Here is a 5,132-nt window from a genome sequence, read left to right as displayed (position 1 = left end):
GCGCGGCTCTGAGCGCGGGCGGGCGGCGGCCGGCGCTAGGGCCGGCGGGGTCACGTGAGGGCGGCCCCCTGCCCCCCGCCCCCCCCCCCCCTCCCATGGGCACCGGCCACCCCCCGCGCGGGCCGCGCTGAGCTCCGCGCGCGCCCGGCCCGGGCCCGCGTTCCCGCCTCAGCCGCCGCCCCCCCTTCGCCTTCGTGAGGAGAGCGCGGGGCCGCGCCCGTGGCTGCGGGGCCTGTGGTGCGGGCTAGGGCTGCCGTGCGGGGGTGGGCAGCGGCAGGAAGTGCACCGAACCTTCCTCCCCCGCTTTATTCCCACGGACCCACCGACCTGCCCGGGCCGGGCCGGCCCCGCGGCGGGGACCGCGGTGCTGCTTGGCCGAAGGACCGGGCGGGAGCGCAGCCGCGACCTGCCGCACAGGCCCTCCCTTCAGACCCGCTTCACTGAACCGCTTTGTCTGCTGACCTTTTCACAATGAAGTCATGTGTGTAACTGAGGATTAAATAGTAAAATACAGCCTTTTAGCAAGATGGCTTTGTAAAGCCGCTCCCCCCGCTGCCCCCAGCCACTGCTTTCTCAGAGTCATGCTTCCATCGCATTGCCCTTGGACCTGTCTCCCCCAACGTTTCCAACCCCCTTATGCCAAGTGACACTTTGAGGTGCCTGCATTGTTACTAATAATTTGTTTGGTGCAGGGCTGATGCTTGTCTTTGTGAAAAAGAAGTGCAAACCGGAAAATACTGTTTTGCTTCATTGCATCTAATCCCTCTAAACTCTTCTCATTCCTTGCATCTGTGGTGTTTGGCTAATACGTGATCAGCCTCTCTCTAGGATACAGGAGGAGAGATAAGGTGTAAAAGTGCATATTTTTCTTCTGGATTGAACCAAACAGAACGGTATGTCCGCCATTAGAATATGAACACTGGCTCTCAGAGAAAAAATTTCTGGAACAACAAATTCTACAGCAACTACTGTTGCCTATTCCTGACCCCTCTGTGGCCCAGAATGCTCTTTACCAGACCAAGAATGATTTTAATGGACAAGATTGTTAGGGATGACAACTAACTTTCAGAAATGAGTTCTGTGTACTCTCTGAAAAGCAGACTGCAAGCAGAGTTACAGCAGCTGCTGCTTCTCTTGCTTTACAGGAGAAAATAAATCATTTTCATCTGGAAAGATTTAAGGATTTTCTTTTGAATCCCACTTTGCACCAGAGCAAAAGGGTACAAATTTTGCTGTCTAAATTACTGGCGGCACTTTCCTTACACAGGTCAACAGAAAGGGTTTCGTTATCAAGGTAAGCGGCTTCCCTGCCACTGCCTTTCTTCCTTACCGCTTATTATTTGCCTACTCTTAAAACCTCACCACAGTTTTCTAATATCAGCTGCTTCATGTCAATTAGATGTTTTTTGATGGACTGTTCTTACTGTTTTAAGTTGCTTACAAGCATGCTTCTGATGGGAACAAGTTCTTTGGTACAGCAACACGCTTGCCATGTAGTTAGGAAAGCTCAGTCATGTCATCTCAGGATCTGAGGGTTTCACTGTGCTCTGGTTTTGCTCTGAGTTCAAGCTCTAATTCTATAGACACCCCCTCTCCATGCATAGCTGAAACAAAGCCAGAGCTTTGATTTTACTGAAGAGTGAAACCCACTTAGTTTGCTGAGAAGTTGTGAGTGAGGTTGCTCTGCTATCCTCTCCTTGACAAGCACACCCTGGAGAGAGCAGCAAACAGAAAAAAAACCCCAACCCAAAAAACTAGTCTCCTAGCATGAGGAACCACGTGCTACCTATCTGCATGGTTGACCCAGTGCAAGAATACTGATGGTCAGAGAGTGTTTTGTCCTCAGCATGGCTGCCTGCCTGGTCTGAGCTATTTCAGTCTAAGAGAGCATTCTGCAAAGCTGAGGTGGGTCAACTACTGCTGCATATGTAACACATGCTGCTGCATTTGTTGGGCTGCTGTTAAGATAAAGCCCTACTGTCTTTACTAGTAAAAATAATAAATAAATAAATTTTTCAGAGTTTCTGAAGGAGAGACAGGGGCAGCTGTTTGCTAGTCAGGGTGCTAATACTGACAGACTGCCACCCACTGGGATGTACTGGAAGGCTCTTATGGCTGCCCAAGCACAAAATTCTTTAACAGGTAAGGCAGCATCAAACTGCAGCAGCTGTAGCTTCTTTCCCAGTGAACTTTCCCAGCTACTGCTGAACGCCACATTCGATTGAGGGCAGGGATTTGTTTTGCTACCCCCAAAAGGAGGTTGGGCTGTCCAGAGGTCTGACTCCAGCTGTTTGCTATTTAGGGGGCAGGTGGGAGAAAATGTTCATTGGGATCAGCTGTTGTGTCTCCACACAGCAGGTAGTAAATTTCTTGTGAGTGGGGTAGGACTTTAGTGTTTCTGTGAAAGTCCAAGGAGTTTTTCTATAAGCAATAGATTTGCTTAGTATTGTTTGAGGTTTTTCTTTCCCACTTTCTTCATAATTTTAGCAAACAGGACACGGATAGTGAAGGAAAAAAGCAGGTGAGTTTATCAGAACTTAAGGGGAGTGGGAGTAGTTGTTGGTAGGATCCAGTTTTTGGATAGAAAAGATATGGGGATGGCATGATGAATTCATGACTAGCTTAAAGCAACAACAGCAACAAGAAAATTTTTGTGTGGGCTGGGTTCTGGTCATGCTGGGGGGGTGGGGGAAAGGAGGTAAAGATCCTAGTAAATGATCTGTAGCTAATTTAGGTATAGGTGATTGTATGTACCTGTACAAGAAGGCTGAGTTTCTCTGGCTTCCTTAATGATAAAAGTGCTTGCAATTTTCCTTCTAACTGAAGCAGCAACCTACTGTTTCAACTACAGCTCCATGTCTGTGTCATCCTTTCCTTTATGGTTTTTGGTTTCTGGGGTTGGTTGGGTGGTTGGTTTGTTTTTGTAAGTGGTCTGTAGAAAATTAGCTCAATCTGGATCTGGATGAGTGCCCTCATGCAGCCCCAGCACTGGCAGGAGTGCAGCTTGGTGTTAGCTGTACCCTAGTGTTATGTCTCCTGTCCCAGTATGGGGGCCCTGTGCACAGTGGTGTTCTTTTCATGTATACACCACTTATGCTCCTAGTCAAGTCACGAGGCCTAATGTGCTGGGAAACAAAATGGGTGAAGAAGTTTTCATCTTCAAAAAAAGCCCAACCAACCCTCAAACCCCATCATTCTTGTGGTAATCTGGTGTTATCCTTACTTGGTAGAAAAGAAGCTGAGGATGAACGGACTGCCTGGCCTACTGCTGCAATGGGAGGCTGTGCTAGCGCTGTTCAGGTTGGTTTCCATACTCCTTTTCTTCTGTTTGTGCTGTTCGTGTGGCTGCTTTGAAGGCTAGAGTAACTATCTCTGTAAATTGGTGGTCTCTAAAAGAGCTGATGGAATAAGTTCTCTTACCCTGAGGGGCTCAGATATCACCCTTAGGTGATGAGATGGATATTTTACTGTTGCAAAGTTAAAATGAGTCTCTTCAGTGTAACTCCATTATTCTTCATTTAAAAGATAAATATGCCGTCATTGTCAGACCAGATATTCCCCTTTGTCAGCATTTCATGGCTCACTTCCTGGATCTAGATAGATTGATGATATCTGTTTAATATTCTTTCTTCCATAACCAGTGATTTGAGAGTTGCCAACTCTCATGATGGCTGCTGTTTTTCTTAAAGCATCAGCTTGATGTACATTAGCCAGACAAGAATCCTAGCTTGCTTCCTCTTTCTTTCGAATAAATAGTTGTAGAGAAAGCTTAAAAATGGGAATCTGAACATCTAACGCTGGAGGCAAATAAACACATTGCAGTATTATTTCAAAGTTAATCTCATGACTTGAGGAAGGGGTGATGGGTTGATTCATGGCTTTAGTACAGTTTCAAAGGGAAGAATTTGATTTCTGACCTTTAGCTTCCTGAAGTACACAAGAGCCAAATGCTTTTGTTGTGAATACCTCTGAAGATCACTGGATGATACAACTCAGCTGCAATCCCTGGAGACAACCAGGAAAGGTGCTGGGCTGTGAAAGAATGGCATGTGATAGCCAGCAAAAGCTTGCATGAGCCAAATATATTCTAGGACTTCATGTTTTGACCTTGCACGTGTGGTGAACGGTTTCTATTGACCCTAATCTGTGAAGCTGTGAATGGTGTATGCTCTTAGGTGGTCCGTAATTAGACTTCAGTGTTCATGCATCTGTGAGCTAAATGCAGGAAGCTTACAGCTTTTTGATTGTGCTGTCTGGTTGCCTCCAGCTGTATTTCAGTCATTTCAGAGTGAGTGATGAGGTTATATTTGGCAGGCAGGCAGACCATGGAAGCTCAGGTTACATAGTCTGGAGGAGGCAGGTGAGGGTGGGGAGTTGTTGAGGCTGCTCTTTTCTGTCGGGATTGTAGTTGTGGAGTATTTTTCATTGCCAGCTGTGGAGTAAAGTCACTCCCTGTGATAGTGTGGATTGTAGCCTGACAAAGGCACAGCTTGACTTGGGGCTACCTACAATGTCAAAAAAGCTAGAAACTCCTTGTCAAATTTTTTTCTTGCTTGTTCTCAGGTGAATGACTGCTAAAAGGAGAGTGTTGTATTGTTAATTGCAGAAGGTTGAATCTGTTCATTTTCCCAGTTAATTCAAGTGTGGAAAATTGTGCCTCCCATCTTGGGGCCCAAAGACCCCTCTCACTTCCTCTGCTGTCTCTTTGGTGAAGCTCTACAGTAGTTCTCATGGTCTTAGCTTGCTCACTGGGTAGTCTGATCATCTGTCTGGTCAGGACATTGAAGGAATCTCTCAAACTGACAATGAAATGCCCCAGGTTAAATGCTTTTAAGGTTTAAGTCAGTAAGAACTTCTCCAGCAGTATTTGAATGCTTCTCCATGTTAACTGCTTTCCTTTGGTTAAAAGTCCTCGTTAAGACAATTGGAATGTATTGTAGATGTCAGTGCTTGTGGTATCATGAAACTGAACATCTTATGGTGGTTGACTTTCTAGACTGATCGCACCAGAAAATCTTGTCACTAAGGCTAGATGCGCTTATATATACTGCCTATATATAAATACACCTATATATACCAGGAGAGCAGGGCTGTTGCTAGCCAGTAATAATCCTGTAGAGAAGCTTCTTTGT

This window comes from Falco biarmicus, chromosome 7 (genome assembly GCF_023638135.1).
Source record: "Falco biarmicus isolate bFalBia1 chromosome 7, bFalBia1.pri, whole genome shotgun sequence".
Lineage (NCBI taxonomy): Eukaryota > Metazoa > Chordata > Aves > Falconiformes > Falconidae > Falco > Falco biarmicus.
The sequence above is the reverse complement of the archived record's forward strand: the minus strand, read 5'-3'. Positions refer to the sequence as shown.